Source organism: Suricata suricatta, chromosome 3 (genome assembly GCF_006229205.1).
Source record: "Suricata suricatta isolate VVHF042 chromosome 3, meerkat_22Aug2017_6uvM2_HiC, whole genome shotgun sequence".
Taxonomy (NCBI): Eukaryota; Metazoa; Chordata; class Mammalia; order Carnivora; family Herpestidae; genus Suricata; species Suricata suricatta.
Genome location: NC_043702.1, coordinates 113,014,449 through 113,033,813, shown reverse-complemented (window position 1 = coordinate 113,033,813; position 19,365 = coordinate 113,014,449). Strand labels below are relative to the sequence as shown.

The 19,365-nt window shown below is 44.7% G+C and overlaps 1 protein-coding gene across 2 annotated transcripts in view; it reads right to left on the bottom strand.

Annotated features, from left to right (window-relative positions):
• Positions 1 to 19,365, bottom strand: part of EFCAB2 (EF-hand calcium binding domain 2) — a 107,127-nt gene that overhangs the window by 25,576 nt on the left and 62,186 nt on the right. The gene's annotated exons all lie outside the window — the stretch shown is intronic.

Genomic DNA, 19,365 nt, shown 5'->3' with positions numbered 1-19,365 from the left:
GTGGGATCAAGCCCCACATCCGGCTCTGTGCTGAGAGCTCGGAGCCTCCTTGGGATTCTCTCTCCCCGCCTCTATCTGTCCCTCTCCCCACTCACGCTCTCTCTCTCTTTCTCAAAATAAATAAATATTTAAGAAAAATATTTTAGTCAAGTGAATATTTGTGAAATTAAGTTAACATTCAAATGTTACACTTTTACTTTTAATCAGTTTAAGTGGAAATATTTAATAATCGATTCCAAAGCCCCTCTCTTCACATTTAGAGAGAACTGAATAGAATTTATACTTTTCTTAGGTTATTTGCCGAATTGAACTACATCATTATGGGCAGAGCAGGGATGTAACTAATATTTATTGAGTGTATGGCACTCAATACATAGTTCTTGGATAATATAAAGCAGGAGCTGTGCTTTATATTATGATAGTTCACATTATTTCACTCTTAGGGTGTCCCCAGCCCCTTTCTAAGTATTTGCACAAAGTCACTATGTTTTAATGACCAGGTAGACTTCTGCACCCAGATATTAGCCTGCGTGGCCTAGCACGTGGCAGAGCTTGGATCCGAACCCCGGCAATCTGACATTAGTGGCCACGCTTCTCTGTATTTTGCCACTAGTGTGGACTTTAGCACAAACCTCTGAGGGAGACATTACTGTCCCCACTTTACAGATGCAGAAACTGAGGTTTGAAAGTTAATTAACTTAAATTCAGCTAGTAAGAGACTGACATTTCTTTTTCTTACATCCCCTCCCTTTTCTTTTTCTAGAACTTCCTGATTTGGGTTCAGGCTAATCGATGCAAACACTTCTTTCTTCTCTCTTTGGTTCACTTGGTGCCCCATTTGACTAGAATATTTAATTTTTTTACCACTCTGGGTAATAATGGTTGTGTTATACTTACTCCTTCTTTTACTGAGAAAACATTTTTTTAAGTTTATTTATTTACTTGGCAGAGGGGGTGGGTAGAGAATTCCAGGAAGGCTCCACGGTCAACACAGAGCCCCAAGCCGGGCTCAAACTCATGAACCATTAGATCCTGACTTAAGCCAAAACCAAAAGTCTTGATGTTTAACCAACTGAGCCCCCCAGGAGCCCTGAGAAAACATCTTAAATAAGAATATTTGGCCTCTTCCTTAAAGAGGCTGCAGGATGAGTATCAGGAGGAAAACCAAAAGACTTTAACTGTGAAGACGGGATTCTTAAGTTTCATTTACTGATCCTCCTCCATAATAACACGGCCCACGAGACACGCCACGTCTTCCTGTGGACAGCTTCACTCCTGCCCGAGGCCCCCAGTCTCTACGCGTCTGCGTTGTTTTTCCCGCCCAGGTCCCTCATGGAAGCAGGATCTGAACATGTTGGCTAGAAACAGAAGCATTTTATAAGACTATACTTTCAAGAAGTCCCTAGAGCTGCCCCATGAATCAGGCTAACACCAAACTAGTAAATCTATCGTTACAACATCAGACTCAATCATTAGAAGCAGGGACAAGACATGACTCGGTAAGTAGTCACAGACTTAGCACCTCCATAACTTTCCAGGTCTTTTGCATCAGAAACTGCAAATCTGGGCTGCCTGGAAGGCTCAGTTGGTGGAGCATCTGACTTCAGCTCAGGTCACAGTCTCACAGTTCCTGAGTTTGAGGCCCACGTCCAGGCTTGCTGCTGTCAGTGCAGAGCTCTGCTTCAGATCCTCTGCCCATCCCCCTCTCTGCCCCTCCCCTGCTCTCTCTCTCAAAATAAATAAATTAATTAATTAATTAATTTAAAAAACAGTAAAAGAAAGAAAGAAAGAAATCAGAGAGAATCAGATTTTCCAGAATCAGAGAGACAGGAAGAAAGGCTGGTTACCCTACACCAGAGACGGGGCGGGGGAGGGGTCAGAAACCCCCGCAGGCCCGTGTGCAGGACAGTAGGACAGTGGCCCCTCCATCCACCACGTGACTAGCCCAAATGAAAACGGGCTGTAAGTGTAAACTACACACGGATTTCAAAAACCGAGCACAAAAAAATATGTAAAATATCTCGTTGCTAAGTTTTAAATGGATACATGTTGACAGGTGGAAAAACTTCTTACTAAAATTAATTTTACCTATTTCTCTTTGACCTCTTTTTTTCTTGTGGTTAGTAGAGCATTTTGAATGATCAGTCCAATCCTCCTTGTTTCTGGAAATGGCCAGGAAGAGTTGTCATCACGAGTCAGACAGGAGGTACACAGCGGTCACAGAGACTTATCTTGCAATGCGGAAGCAAGGTAAGCATTGGTCTCCCTCACGCCTCTCTGAGAAACGTTAAACCAGGTGTTTGGGGTTTGTTTTAATTTTTTAATTTCTTTTTTGAGTCTGTCAGCACAGACCTTGAACCGGGCTCGAGCTCAGAACCGTGAGATCACACCCTGAGCTGAAATCAAGAGTTGGATGCTTAACCCACTGGCACTGACCCCCCCTCCACCAGCGGCCCTAAAGCTGGTGTAAATTAGCCCTTTGTCGCTGTCGCAGCCACGACACAGGAAGCCCTAACTACTAGGTGGCAGGAGGCAGGTCCACCCCCAGACGCCACACCCAGGGAGCCTGAGGGGGAGGAAGGTCTGGCCAGGACGGGATTCGCCAGGGGAGGGAAGACACCAGCCAGGGGGCAGGAGGAACTCTCTAGACGGCCCACAGACCCCGAGGCGCAAGGAGAAAGGGGAGGCGCCCACTCCGCAGGGCTGCGTCCGGGAGCAAGGAAGAACGCGGGGCCAGCGGGTGTCCTCTTGCTGTCCCCTGCTGCGAGAGCACGGATTTAGGAAAGGAAGTCCCTTGGGAGTTTTGACGAGGGACCGTGCAGTCGTCGAGGGTGGCGGACAAATCAGACGGCATGGGGGGTCCGGGAGGCCAGATCCACCAAGCAAAGGGGAGGAAGTGACGTAGGGGGAGGGGGCGGGGCAGAGACCTGGGATCAGGGAAGATTTTGTAAGAAACATTAAAAAATTTTTAACGTTTTATTTATTTTTGAGAGACAGAGACAGAGCATGAGCAGGGGAGGGGCAGAGAGAGAGAGAGAGAGAGAGAGAGAGAGAGAGAAAGAGAGAATCCAAAACAGGCTCCAGGCTCTGAGCTGTCAGCACAGAGTCCAACACGGGGCTCGAACCCACGAACCACAAGACCATGACCTAAGCTGAAGCCAGACGCTTAATCCACTGGGCCCCCCAGGCGCCCCACGATTCTGTAAGAAATGTAAGAGCAGGGGGAGGTGGGCAGGGGCCGGCACAAGGGGGCTGGCAAGGGGGCTTCCTGGGGAGGTGGGGGCACTCAGCGGGCACGGTATGGAAGTTATCCCAAAAATTAAAAATAGAACTATCCTACAACCCAGCAATTACACTACTAGATATGTATCCAAGGATTACAGGTGTGCTGTTTAGAAGGGGCACGTGCATCCCAATGTTTATAGCAGCACTATCCACAATAACCAAAGTATGGGAAGAACCCAAATGTCCATCCACGGATGAATGGATAAAGATGTGGTATATACATACAATGGAATATTACTCAGCCATCAAAAATAATGAAATCTTGCCTTTTGCAACCACGTGGATGGAAACTCGAGGGTATTATGCTAAGCAAAATTAGTCAGTCAAAGACAAATATCATATGACCTCACTCATATGTGGAATTTAATATACAAAAGAGATGAAATAAGGGAAGGGAAGGAAAATTAATATAAAAATAGGGAGGGGAACAAAACGTTAGAGACTCTTTAATACAGAGAACAAACAGAGGGTTGCTGGAGGGGTGGTGGGATGGGGGATGGGGTAAATGGGTGAGGAGCATTAAGGAATCTACTCCTGAAATTTTTGCACTATATGCTAACTAACTTGGATGTAAATTAAACAATAAATTAATTTTTAAAATAAATAAATCTAAAAATGAATCAATTACTCATCCGGTAGCTATTAGGACACCGCCTGCCCTCCGCTGCAGACCTGCCCGCCTGGCTCCTGCCCATCCACGCAGCCTGTCCTGTTTCTCAGCCTCTCCCCCCTCACTTCCTCCCACGGTCCCTCAAATGCTCCCTGCCTGGACCCCTGGTTGCAGGTTGACCTTACTGTTAAAAGGGTTTCCAGGGCCTAAGAGAAGCCCGCAGCTCGGATCTGGACAGAGAGAGGCCCATGACTGGGATCTGGCAGAGTGAGACCCCCTGGTGATGGCAGCACCGGCACCCACACGGAGGCAGGGACGAAGCCGGCACAGGGTGGCAGCAGTGGGGGACTTGGGTGGCAGGCACAGGGAATACAGCAGAGAAGGTGGCCGCTCTGGAGAGGCAGCTGCAGCTCCAGCCAGAAGCTTGGACTCGGTGTGGGCACCGTCCCGCAGTCCCCATGGACGCCTTGACCCCTTGCCACAGTCCTGTGGGGTGTGTGCCTTGCCTCCTCCATTTCACAGAACAGGGGACAATCCTGAGATGTTCAATAACTTACCAGGGCCACAAACAGCTGCACATTCCAGCTGCCCCCCACCCCCAGAGCAGGAGGCCCAGGCTGTGGGTCCGACCAGCGAGCAAGACACTGACCCAGGAGACTAACTAGCCTTCTGGCTGGGCACCAACACCTCTGGGACTTGGAGGAGACCCGGTGGCCCACCCCCACCCCTCCTGCACCTGCGGGCTGCAGGGGAGTGGCAACAGGTTCTTACCCATAGCCCCAGCTCCGCGGTCAGCTGCTCCAAATCCCCTCACCCACTTCCTCCCCACAGCAGCCCTATGAGGACGGACCCACTATTCTACTGATGGAGAAAACCGGCCCACAGAAAGGTTGGGTAACTTCCCCAGCGCCCTAGTAAGTAGTGGCTGGGATCCCGGCACCACAGGCTGGAATCCACACTCTCCACCCCTGCGCGCCGCCGCCTCTCATAAACCTGGCCGAGTATTTCATGTGACAGAGGGAGCTTCTGGACTGTGACAAGGCGCCTCCAAAGAAGAGTGGAGGTTCTGTGAGGTCCTGTCCTATGGGAACCCTGAAGATGGAGCCAGGGCCCAAAACAGACAACCCAAGGGACAGACATGGCCTTCAGATAAGGTTTTGTTCAGCGCAGTGCTGGCTCATACATGTGTGTCCTCAGATCTGCCCTGGCCTGTGTGCCTCACACGTTCATATCACAGGCCTGGTCCCTTAGGAACCTGGATCTATCTCTCCAGGAAAATAGTGATTTCGTGCCATAGGAATTTACCTGCAGGAAGAATGAGCCAAGAGACCTCGTAAAAGTTCTCCCCAGCTGCTCTGATTCTAAGATTATATTTAAACATGCACACGCACACACACCTACCTGTGGCTTATATAAGGGAATCATCTTGTTCTTAGAAGACACACTTGGAGGGCTTTAGGGGAAAGGTCGCAGTGCTTACATCTTGCTCTCAAATAGTCCAGCAAAATTAAAATAATAATAAAATGTATAAATACGTATATAGTGCAAATGTGTGTGTGTGTATCATAAAGAGAGAGGGAGCACAGGCAAAAGCAAATGTGCCAGAATGTTAATAGTTGGTGCATCTAGGTGACGATGCACAAGGGTTCTTCCGTGTGCCACTCTTACTACCTGTAAGTGTGAAATTTTTTAAATAAAAAGTTTTCATTAAAAAAAACAAACAAACAAGATGTGGGAGCCTGGCTGGCTCCATCAGTGAAGCATTCTACTCTTGATCTCGGGTTGTGAGTTCAACCCACACGTTGGGCATAGAGATTAGTAAAAACTAAACTTAAAAGAAACACAAGATAAGGACATTTCATTCTCAGGAATGAAAACCAAAGTAATAAGAAATAATAACAGAAATCCTGCTTCATATAAACTATCTACAAAACAATTTGCTTTTTTGTGCTATACTATATTTATGATTTTTGGCTTAAAAAGTTGATTACTGGGGCCCCTGGGCAGCTCAGTTGGTTAAGGGTCCAACTCTTGATCTCAGCTCAGAGCACGATCTCACAGTTCATGAAATTAAGCCCCAGGTCGGGCTCTGTGTTGACAGCTTGGAGCCTGCTTGGCATTCTCTCTCTCTCTCTCTCTCTCTCTCTCTCTCTCTCTGCCCCTCCTCAGCTTGCATTCTTTCCTCTCTCTCTCTCCCTCTACATAAATAAAAACTTTATTTAAAAAGTTGATTACTAGGGCAACACGTGGCCGATGGCAATTTCAATGCTTGCATCCAAGTCTGTGAATGTAAAGCCCTTAGTCACCCATCGGTTTCCTCTGGAGAAAGCTCTGGGAGCCTTTGGAATGTCCAGAAAGGGATTAGGGTTGAAAGTCATGCTCAAGTGCGACCCCAGTGACCAGAATCCTTAATATTAATGCCCTCATCATCCCCCACACAACCTCTAGCATCTCCATGCAGGGATGAGTTTTGATACAGAAGTTTCTCTTGAGTAATTAAAATAATTCATTATAGGGAGAAAGCCTTATGTGGAGGAATCGGTGTGCCTTAAAAATACAAGTAGGGACAGTTTAGGGGAATTTGCAGCCAGAATGACCTGTTCATGCAAAGCAACGTTCAGCAAATAAAGCAGAGTTTGGTAGGCAGGTGCTGGGAACTCCCCTTCTTCCTAGAGTGCCTAAGTTGGGTAAGGAAAGAAATCTGCCCTTCGGGTTCCTGGTTCCACCACTGCTGGCCAGGTGTGGACGGGAGCCGAGTTATGAAGAGACAATTTCATCAAGACTTCACTGGCCCAGAAATTGATTTCATGAAAATCCCAGCTCAGAGTCTGGGATGAAAGGTTGTCAGCAGTTTTAGTTTGGAGCACAGTGTTTCTGGACATAAGTGCTATTTAGTTTGATGGTGAAAGACTTTAAGGGACTGACCCTCCTGTGTCTAGGGTAATTTTTAAATCCATCAAGAAAACAAAACTGAAATCCCTCATAAGGTCCCACCAACTTGCATTCTCCAAAGTAAGAAGAGTCAGGGAAGTTCCCAATACTGCTTGAAGATCACCTTTTCTTCAACTCGTAAGAGTTCTGTGTGACTTAAACTACCTTCCCAACGCTCCCCACCTCCACCGGTCTGCGTTCCGGGGCAGTAAATGAGGGCTCCTTTGTCACTGGGCAATCAGTGGAGGTCCTCACAGAACTTGCCAGGAGGGTCTGGCCAGCTCACAGGTCTTCCCGCCCCACAGGGTTAGCTTCCCTCCACATTCACTGCTGCTGATAGACAAGTCTGTTTAATTCTGGTAATTATAAACAGAAAGCTTCCTCCTCATAGCCTATTCAAGCTCTCGGTATCTTTCTGTTTGAATGATCTCTCCAATCTTGTTTTGATCATGGGATTTTCTTGTGTAAGATCTAGGTCCAAATACATCACTTTATGCCCAATAAATAAATAAATAAATAAATAAAAACTTTATTTAAAAAGTTGATTACTGGGGCACCTGGGTGGCTCAGTCGATTAAGTGTCCAATTTTGGCTCAGGTCATGATCTCACGGTTCGTGGGTTCGAGCCCCTCGTCGGGCTCTGTGCTGACAGATAGCTCAGAGCCTGGAGCCTGTCTTCAGATTCTGTGTCTCCCTCTCTCTCTGACCCTCCCCTGCTCACGCTGTCTCTCTCTCTCAAAAATAAATAAAACATTTTTTAAAAGTTGATTATTAATGACGTCTTAGTTCACAAGAAAATTCATTAGTGACAACATTCTTCAGTTTCACAGTAAAATGAGTTACAACGTTCTTAACTCAGTACTTTAGCCTTTAAAATTGAACACTTGGGGACGCCTGCACTTCATAGAGCAGGTGCCTCTTGATCTCGGGGTTGAATTCAAGGCCCTATGTTGGGTGTACAGATTACTCAAAAATAAATGAAAATAAAATAGAACCGGAACCTTGGCAGCACTGGATAGATCTGAAATATTCTGTTTCATCAAGTCCGAGTGGCCATGAGGCTGGCTGTCGGTCTGCCATTTCTTGTGGGTAAAGGTAGCTGGAGAGGAGGGGCCTCTTGGCCCCTGGGCCCCCCACGAGCCAGTCCCTGTGGGTGCAGGCCCAGAGCAGTTTCTCAGACGGACTCTGACTGAGCACAGGGCTCAAGCTCGCTATCGATGGGGAAGCACCTGCCAGCCAGAGTCAGAGCCACTCTGGCCCAGCTCACCGGACTGGCGCCCCCCCTCCAGCCTGGATCAGCGGGGGGATGGGGGGAAGGCAGAGGGTGTTTAAGTACTACTAACCCCTTCTCCCCTACTGTGTTCTTTCTTCTAATGCATTGAGGTGAATTTATTTCAAGAGGCCTCTCACGTTCCCAGAGAGGGGAGAGGAGGAGAGGAGTGGGAAATAGAGAAGCGAAGATGCCTCTCATTCTAACTCATCCCAAAATACAAGGCCGGAGGCACAGAAAACCGGACGGTCCCAAGAGCTCCTCTCGCTTAACGATTCTGGTGCCAGGAACACGGGAATGTGGCCGAAGGGGTCGGGTGGGCTTCCAGAACCTCAGACACCCGGATGGGGCTGGGGTCCTGGCCATCAAGGAGGAAACCACAGAATTCACACTTCAGCCTTGGGAGCAGTGAGGGTCCTAAAAGTGAGTGAAGAAAAACACAACAAAACAAAACAAAGAGAGAAAGAGAGAGAAGGGTAAGAAAGAACAGAGGCCAGAAAAACATCAGGCCATGAATTTCTGAGAAAGAGACAGGTCTAAAAAGGAGGAGAACCAAACAAGAAAAAGTAAGAGAACACCGAAGGAGGTGAGACTATAGCTTTTGGAGACAAGGAACAGAAATTCCAAAGCTTAATTACAAAAATAAAAGAAGTTCAGAAAGAAGAAATAACAAAGATAGCAGACAACGGGCATGTTGAACAAAACTGTGAAATAAAGTGGGGCAGCTACACACAACGTTAAGGCTGATTAACCCACTTTACTTGTAGGAAACGGGATTCTGAATCAAGCGAAATGATTGAAAATTATTTTAAAGTAACTTTTAAGACTACCCGTAACATTAGTAGATCGTTAAAGTCTTTACAATTATTTTTTTAATGTTCCTTTTTGAGAGAGAGAGAAACAGCATGAGTGGGGAGCAGCAAAGAGAGAGCTAGAATCCAAAGTGGGCTCCAGGCTCTGAGCTGTCAGCACAGAGCCCCACACAGGACTCGAACTCATGAACCACAAGATCATGACCTGAACTGAAGTCTGGCACTTAACCGACTAAGCCACTGGGCATCCCTGAAGGCTTGACAGTTATTAAAGTACCTTTGAAAGCAACTATTTAGGAACTTACTAAAGTCAACGTAGTAAAATAAAACTAAAATCATTTTTTAATTTTAAAAATTTCTTCCAAAGTCTTTTTGCCAGGCTTTTAAAATTCTTTTTGTTAATGTTTATTTTTGAGAGAGAGAGGGACAGAGTGAGATCAGAGGAGGGGCAGAGAGAGAGGGAGACACAGAATCCCAAGCAGATCCCAGATTCTAAGCAGTCAGCACAGAACCTGATGCGAGGCTCAAACCCATGGACCGTGAGAGCATGACCTGAGCCCAAGTCGGACCCTTAACCAGCTGAGCCCCGCCCCCCCGCGCCCCCTTGTCAGGTTCTTAGAAGAGAGCCCCGAGAGAAGGCGCAGATGCACGCGTGCGCAACAGGGAGTGTGCTGTTATCCAGTGCCTCCTTCCCAGGAGAAGCCCTGATTCGAAGCACTTGCATCTCCACAGTGTCAACACAGCCATCTGGGCCGGTTTTGAGCTGCCAGAGTGAAGTCACTGGGGGAGGAGGTGGGGAGGACGTCCCCGCTGTCCCCTGTACACCGCAGCACGGCATTCCAGCACACGCACACGAGACAGGTGTGCAGCAACATGGATGGAACTGGAGGGTATTATGCTAAGCGAGATAAGTCAGGCAGAGAAAGATACCATATGATTTCACTCACATGTGGAATTTAAGAAACACAACAGATGAAGGAAAGGAAAAATAAAAACAGAGAGGGGGCAAACCATCAGAGACTCTTAAATACAGAGAAGAAACTGGAGGTTACTGGACGGGAGGTGGGGGGACAGGCACTGAGGAGGGCCCCTGTTGGGATGAGCACTGGGTGTCTTACACAAGAGATAAATCACTGGGTTCTACCCCTGAGACCAATACTACGCTGTCCATTAACTAACTTGAATTTAAAATTTTTAAAAAGACTAAGTAAGAGTTAAATGTGGTACTGTAACTAGGAAGTGGTCAATTTTGAGTATTTATTACCTTTTCATTGTTAGTAAGCACACTCATTTTCACATTTATACAGAACAGCCTGAGAAAGTACAGAGTGCTTGCTGAGTCTGGAGAACGCAGGGGCCCTGATCATCTTCGCACGGTTCCAATTTGGGTGAAAGTGCCGCTGCAGGGAGCACCTTTGTTTTTTTAATACAATTTCCATGTAAGTTTGTGTAATTGACTTGTTACATAAATTAGTGTGTGGCAGTGGCTTGCAGAATTCCTGCAAACTTAACAATCATCTCTTGTGAGTCAACATGATTTGGTTCCAACACTGATTCTCTGAGTCCCAACCGCTTCTTCAGGGGCCTGGACCTGCTGTTTCTAGACGCATCCATCCCCTGAACAATGAGCGGGGATTAGGACCCACACACTTAGGGTTCGACCGTGTTTCCGAAACAGAAATTAAATGTGTATATTGCAAAAATATAGATTTTTTTTTCTTTGGAAATTTTTTACTTTCTTCTAAATCAATTTTGTGGGATTTTCTTTTTTTTACTTGAGGACACCTGAATTTTGGTAGTGTCTTCTAAGAAAGTGAAAATCAACGTTCATATGAAGTCTTTAAAAATCTGCAGGGCCATTTCATTTGCTTTGGCAGAGGAGACGCTGCCTTACATTGATAAGAAGTACGAACCAACTCCAGAAGCCTTTATGGTTAAATACAAAGAATTTGTTTCTGTACTTGCACTATATAAAACCCAGTAGACATGGGGCCCAAATCGTTTCAGAACATGTGAGTCACAGGAAGTTTGCCCAATGGTGGCATCACCCTTCAGTGGAGACAATGGGGCAGGCGTCCGGTGGGTGTAGTACCACGTTCCAGACACGGGGTGGAGCCAGTGCCACGGAGCTAGGCTGTGAGCCTTCCCCTTAAGGGCAGTCTAAGGTCAAAACCGGTCCAAGTGAAGACCCCTGTTCAGGACAGTTGACGCCACGCTAAGGGACAAAAGAATAGGCAAAATATGTTACCTCTTCTGTGGCATTGCTGATATTCGGCGACGTATAACAGAACGTGGAGAGCAAGCCAAAAATGTCTAAAAAGGAACAGAGCAGGATTCGAAACCGATTTCCACTCACTTCGTAAGTATTTGCCAAGCACTACTGTGTGCCAGGGAACGCTTTCGGCATAGCGGCCGGCAGAAGGCAGACCCTGCCCTCACACAGGAGCTCTTTCACAGACTCGTCTTCTTTTCCAAAGCCATGAAATGAAACCGAATAATGGCTAAACCTCCTTATTCGGCATAGCTGCTCTATTAAAAAAAAAAAAAAGGCTTATTTTTCCAGAGGCCTCCTCTAATCGAGGGAGGATCATTTTCCCACTGCTCAAACATGCTTTCCAAACACCCTTGGGTTCTAACCGGTTACACTATTTTTTCTCGTATAGTCCTCTGTGCGAGGTTCCAGCCCCAAGGGAAGGACCCGGGACCCCTGCGTATCACAGAAGAAAGCTCTATCAATACTGGACACTAGAGATAATAAATGACTCGGTGGCATCTCTATTTTTAGCTGGGTGCTGTGCTTACTGTCCTGAATGAGAAAGACAAGGATCGCCGCCACCATCATTATTATCATAACTGCAATAGTTGGCTGGGGCAGCCATAGCAAAACACCACGGCCCCGGGGCCTCAAGGATTTACTTGCCCACAGCCCTGCAGGCGGGAAGCCCGGGATCAAGATGACGGCGCGGCTGGTTTCCGCTGAGGCCTCTCTCTCAGCTTGCAGACGGCCGCCTTCCCCCCACGTCCTCACACTGCCTTCCCTGCGTGCATGCATCCCTCCTGCACCCAGATTTCTTCCGACTCCAGTCAGATTTGGGCCTGCCCTCATGCACTCATTTTACCTCAAACACCTCTTGAGAGAGGTGATTATCTCCAAATAAGGTTATATTCTGAGGTGCTGGGCATCAGGGACGTGACTTCTGGGGGCGGGGGCGGCACATCTCGGCCCCTGACAATAACAATAATGACTGTTACACTCCTACCACCGTTTTCTGGCTGCCGGTTCTCCCCGGACTACAGCAGTCGCCCTCATGTGTCCACCATCTCTGCTCTCACCAGCCACCTCCACCCACTCCCTCAGCAACAAGAGCAATCTTTTAAAAATGAAAATTAGGGGCACCTGGGGGGCTCAGTGGGTGTGAGCGTCTGACTTCAGCTCAGGCCGTGATCTCTCGATTCATGGGTTCAAGACCCGGGTCGGACTCTGTGCTGACAGCTCAGAGCCTGGAGCCTGCTTGGGATTCCGTGTCTCCTTCTCTATGCCCCTCCCCCCCCAAATAAATATTTAAAAAATTTAGTAAGTAAATGAAAATTATAATAAGTAAAAGTAAAATAAAAATTATACCATACAGTTCCCCTGCCTAGAACACCCCCCCCACACACAGACCATGGCTTCCCACTACACTGATAATGCCTGTGAGACTCTACATAATTGGGGCCCCCCCCACCCCCAGCTGGTCTCCAGCCGCAGGCCTCACAGCTACACCCTCCTGTTTTTCTCTAAAACACTAGACCCCTGCCCCTTCAGAGGACCTTTTATTTGCCCTCCCCCAGTTTTTCAGGTGACTTCAAATCTTAAAAATCTTTGTTTAATGTTTATTTTTATTTTTGAGAGAGCGTGAACGGAGGAGGGGCAGAGAGAGGGGGACAGAGGATCTGAAGCAGACTCTGCGCTGACAGCAGCAAGCCAGATGTGGGGCTCGAACTCATGAACAGAGATCATGACCTGAGCTGAAGCTGGACCAACGGAGCGACCCAGGAGCCCCTCAGATGTTAAATATCTTAACTCAAAAACGACCTCCAGAGAAATTTTCCCCAACCAGAGAGCTACACTATTTCATCCCACCTCACTGCCCCCTCATTTGCTAATACGTCACCCTCCTTTACCTTACTTAGAGCATTTTATTACATCACCCTGTTTTATGTACCATATTTATACCACTTATTACTGAAATCTGTTGACTTGTATATTGTTTGTCTCTTCCTTCTAAAGTGTAAACTCTGTGTGGACCGAGGCCCCTCACTGCTATATCCCAATACCTCGAAGGATCTCACACATAATAGGGACTCAGTATATATCTGCCCAATAGAACCTGAATTTGTAGAACACTTTACAGTTTGAAAATACCTTTCAATTAAAAAGAACTTTCATGGGCACCTGGGTGGCTCAGTCGGTTAAGCATCCAACTGCAGCTCAGGTCATGATCTCACGGTTCATGAGTTCATTGGGCTGTGTGCTGACAGCTCAGAGCCTGAAGCCTGCTTCAGATTCTGTGTCTCCCTCCCTCTCTCTCTGCCTCTCCCTTGCTTTTGTGGTCTCTTTCTCTCTCTCAAAAATGAATAAACATTAAAAAATAAACAAACAAATAAATAAATAAAAAGATATTTCATATTTATTCACTCATCTAATTCTCACATCAAATTATATTATGGGAATTTTTTTTAATTTATTAATTTTGAGAGAGAGAACTTGTACCAGCGGGGGAAAAACAGAGAGAAACCGAGAATCCCAAGCAGGCTCCAGGCTGTCAGTGCAGAGCCCAACATGGGGCTCAAATTCATGAACCTTGAGATTGTGACCTGAGTGGAAATCAAGAGCTGGACGCCCAACCAACTGAGCCATCCAGGCACCCCTCAATCCGTATTATAATCCCCATTTTAAAAATAAGGACTCACCCTCCAGGAATGTAACTGGTGTAGAGCAAAACAGGAAGCTGGTTCCATTCTCTGACTCCTGAGATTACGTCTCTCAGGAGTCTCAGTAAGAACATCTTATAACAAATCACGGTAACTAATGTGATTTAAGGTGAAAAGTAGTGGTAGAGAAAAAGACTCGGACGTGCAACAGAATCACATGTGTTTTGCATGTTTCCCATCGATGTTTTGCTTGTAACAAGGGCTTAATAAACCTTTACTAGATTAACTAAAACATTTTCCACTGTTGTCAAAGGTCTAAATATTCCCAAGTTCAACACTGCCATATGGTTGCTCACTGTCCAAACAAAACTAACAAAAAGCTTACTGTCCTGGAGTTTGCTTTTTAAAAAAAAATAACACTGAAACACCATTGGGCAAACGTGACGGTAAACATTTGTTACGCCTAAGATCGATCCATGAATGTGAAAATTAGTGGGCAAAGTTTGAAGAGAAAAGATATTTTGGAGTCTCTCCCCCAAGATATTTACTAGTTACAAAGGGAAAAATTGTAACTTCATGGTGGGTAAACCTGGCAGACACTCCCTTAAGCAAGTGAACAAGGTTAGCATCACCAGTAATGCCATGGCCACATCAAATACCCCCTGATGTGCTGCTCTGAGAACACAGAATCGCTCCCTGGTATTCCTGCCGAAAACACATGACCGCAGTCTGTGCGGGAGAAAGTATCTGACAAACCCAAACTGAGGGGCATTCTACAAAATCACTGAGCAGGACTTTTTGGAAGTAACAAGGTCATGAGAGAGAGAGACATGTCACAGGTTGGAAGACTGAAGACACCAGACAACTAAGTGCAAGGATTCTGTGCCGGATCCTAGGAGCGAACAGAAAGTAGTGGGAGAGCAGGTAAAAGCCCCAGAAGATCTTCCTTTTGGTAATTGTGTTAACGTCCACTGAAGATGTGGCCATTAGGAGGTGGCAAAGGATACACAGGAACACTTGGTGCTATTTTTTTGTATTTCTGTAAGTCTCAAATTAATTTCAAAATAAAATGTTTTTAGAAACACTACAAAGATTAAGTTTTAAAATAACTTTTACATTTGATTTAAAATGTTTGAAATAAAAAGTTATTTTAAATAAGAATTTATGCCTTTTCTCTATGGTTGAAGAATGAGGATTTCTTAAAAAAAAACAACAGATATCTTTAAAGAGGCACCACTATACACCCCGGGGATATTAGCAATTTGCAATATAATGTTTTCTCAGTCGTTTATCTCTTGATTTTTTTTTTTGTTTTTTTTTTTGCTTGAATTTTTTTTGATGTGGCTGAGCATGTCAATCTTTTCACTTTAGAATTTTATTTTAGAATTCCAAGTTCATAAAGGAATTCACCTATGTGTCGGGCCCGCCAAGTTTACTTACTTGAGTGAGCCAGTAAACAAGATTTGCATCTGGAGGCTGGAGATTGCCATTTCCTGGTCAAAATAACTTTGGCGACTGTCTTGCTGAGCTAGACGTGAGTGGCCAAGGCACACAAAAGATCAAAACCGTATTCAGTGTTAGTTCTCCATCCCCCAAGATTGCTGAGGCAAAGTCGGGGCACTTCTTTGATATGCATTCAACTCTGTAGCCTGCCTAGGTCAGCTTGCCTTGTCTTCCCCCCCTGAAGACTATATAAAGAACAGTTCTTTGAATAAACGCTCTCTTTCGCCTGATGGGAGAACCGTGAGGTGAGTTCTGTCTTTACTCGCTGCGTCTCCCTCTCCTGCCCCCTGTTTCTCTCCCTCCCTCAGGAGAAGGACCCACGACGATTCTCCGCCCTGCCAGTAGGGGCGGACGAAACAGGTACCCCCGATCGCCGGGGACTAGCGGCCCCGGCCATCGGGTTACGACAATTGGCGCCCAACTGACAATTGGCTGAGAGAGAAGGGATCCAATAAAGTAACGCGACACTGAGGCCGGGTTATGACACCTATGTATTTTTTAATACTTAAAAAGATCTTCCATTTTATGCTTGGATTTTTGTGGCATATAGACCTTATCTTGGTATTCAACTTGAAGCACAGATCTAATTTCATAATGTTTCAAACGGCTATATATAGTTGTTGAGTCTACCTTTCCCCCCACCTATTGGAGAAGTCAACCATATCATAAATGAACTCTCTGTGTGCACTTGAGAATAATTCTGGATTTTCTGTTCTATTTCATTGACTGTTATGCCACACTCCATTCATTGTAAAGGACTTGTAATGTTTTACTATCAGATAAAGCTAAACTCATCTCCTTTCTCTTCTTTATCAGCAATTTCTTGGCTATCCTTGCTCATTCCTTTTTCATATGACCATGAAATTCACTTGCATAGCTACATGAAAGTTCTATTGATATTTTCACTGTGGCTGTGTTGAATTTGTAAGTTGAACTCATCTTCATGAGTGCAAGTCTTCCTATCCAAAACACACAGGTATGTCTTTCCATTTGTTCAAGTCTATTTTTATAGCTTTCCAGTTTTCCTAAGGTAGCATTTGTAATTTTGTTGTTACGTCTGTAAATATTAGCTTTTTTTGTTGCTCTTGTAGATGGGTCTTATCTTCTATGGTATCCCCTAACTGGTCGTTGTATAGTTGAAGGCTCTTGATTTCTGTGTATTAGTTTGATTATTTACTACTCTATTAGACTTTTGTTTCTGTAGTAATTTTTCCACTGGTTCTCTCAGGTTTTCTAGATATTTCATGATTCCATACCTGCAAATAGAGACAGTTCTCTCTTCTATCTTTTCTACCTTCTATCATTTCATGTCCAATACTTATGCTTCTGTTACTTGTCTAATTGTGTTGGCTAAAGCTTCTAATGTTAAATAATAATAGCAAATATGGATATTCTTATTTTTGTTCCCGACTTAATAGAAATGTTCATTGTTGCTTCTTCATTAAGAAAGAAGCTGGATTTTAGGCTGAGATACACATATTTCATGTTAAGATATATGTATTTCCATATCAACTTTGCTGAGTGTGATAGCTAATTTTATGCGCCAACCTGATTGGGCTTATGGGATGCCCATACAGCTGGTAAGATATTATTTCTGGGTGTGTCTGTGAGGTTGTCTCCAAGAGGTGAGCATTTGAATGGTAGACTGAGTTAAGAAGATTGCCCTCACCAATGTGGGTGGGCAACATCTAATCTGTCAGGGGCCTGAGTAGGAAGAGAAGGCAGAAGAAGGGCCTATTTACTGTCTTTCTTTAAACTGAGCTATTTGTCTTCTCCTGTCCGTGGACATTGGAGCTCGGGCTTCTTGGCCTTTGGGCTCAGACTGAATACCCAACACTGGCCTTCCTGACTCTCCAGCCTACACGCAGTAGTCAGGGGACTGCCTGACCTCCACAGTGTGAGCCAATCCCTATAATGAATCTCCTTCCCGCCCCCCCCCCGCCCCCACTGACTCTCTATATGCAAATATATATATAGATACAGATGTAGATGTAGGTATAAGATGATACAGACATATCCTATTGCTTCTGTTTCTCTGCAGAACTCTGACATATTGAGTCTTTAAAATTATGAATGAGTGCTAAATTCTGTCCAATGCCTCTTACATGTCTATAGATCCTATATTTCCTCTCAGACCTATTAATATAATTAAATATAGGGGCACCTGGGTGGCTTAGTCAGTTAAGTGTCCAATCCTTGGTTTCAGCTCAGGTCATGATCTCATAGTTCGTGAGTTCAAACCCCACATCAGGCTCTTCACTGATGCTGTGGAGCCTGTTTGGGATTCTCTCTCTCTTTCTCTCTCTCTCTCCCTTTCTCTCTGCCCCTCCTACATCTCTCTCTCTCTCTCAAAATAAACAAATAAACTTTAAAAAGATAATTAAACATATTCATACACTTCTGAACATAATACTATTCTTTCACTCCTGGAATAAATCCCATTTTGCTTTAATGTGCTATTGCATTTCATTGCTTAGCATTTCACTTATAATCTTTGTATTCATAAGTAAGACTGTTCTGTAGGAATTTTTCACTAAGTTTTTGCTATCAGTATTACTACTTAGCTCAGTAAAAGAATTTGGAAGTCTTCCTTTTTTTCTTATTTTCTGGAAGAAATTAAGTACCATTGGTACAAAAGTGTTTTTCAGGTTTGACAGAATTCTCCTATGAAAGCATCTGGATTGAAGCTGTTTGGTGAGAGAGCTCTTTGAAAACTTGCCTATTGATTCTATGAAAATTAGTATGTTGAGATTTTCTATCTTTACTGGGCACCATTTTTTATTAATTGTTTTGCTTCCCTTTTTTTGTCCATTAACTTTTTGGAAAGTGGCTTGTAGTACATTCACAATGGCAAGCAGCCACTAGCACTATCTAATCCTAGAACATTTCCATCACCCCAGAGAGGGTCCCATACAACTAGCGGTCCCTTCTCATTCCCTCTCCCCTCACCTCCACATGATCACTGTCCACTGCCTAAGTGTCACACAACCCATGGCCTTCTGTGTCCATTGTCTTTCATTTGACATAACGTCTCCCAGGTAAGCCCACATTGTAGCCCAAGTCAGTACTTCATTCCTTTGCCGGAGAAGAATATTCCATTGTGTGGCTACACCACATTCTGTTTATCCATCCATCAGTTGATGGACAGCTGAGTTTCCCTTTTGTGGCTATTAGGAATAATGCTGCTATACACAAGCTTCTGTGTGAATGTATCTTTTCATTTCTCTTGGGAATATTCGTAGGGATGAAATATGTCTAGGTCATATGGTAACTGTTTAACTTCTTAAAGAATGACAAAACTTTCCTAAAGTGGCTGCACCATTTCACATTCCCACCAGCAGAGTATGGAGGTTCTAATTTCTCTACATCCTCACCAACATTCATCAGTTTTACATGAAAAAAAATTATAGCCATCCTAGTGGATCTGAGTAGTATTTCTGATTCGTATTCCCCTAACAACTAATGATGTTTGGCATATTTTATGTGCATATTGGCCATTAAATATGTTCTTTGGAGAAATGTGTATGCAAATCTTTTACCCACTTTTTCATTGGGTTATTTGTATTTTTATTATTGAGTTGTAAGTGTTCTTTGTACATTCTGGTGCTAATACATGATTTGCAAATATTTTCTCCTCTTCTGTGGCAGACTTTTTATTTTCATTATGGTGTCCACGGAAGCACTAAAGTTTCTAATTTTGATTTAGTCCAATGTACCTATTTTCTTCCTTCTGTTGTTTACGTTTTGTGTGTCATATCTAAGAAGCCACTGCCTCATCTTGGGTCACAAAGACTTAACACCGATGTTTTCTTCTAGGGTTTTATAGTTTCGGGTCCTCAGTGTAGGTCTTTTGTCTACTTTGAGTTAATTTTTATATATGGTATGTGGCAAGGATCCAAATGTCACTTACTTGCAGGGAACTATCCAGTTGGCCCAGCACCATTTGTTGAAAAGACTATTCTTTCTCCACTGGATTGACTTTGCCAACTTTGTTGAAGATCAAGTGACCATAAATGTAAAGATTCATTTCCAAGCCCTCA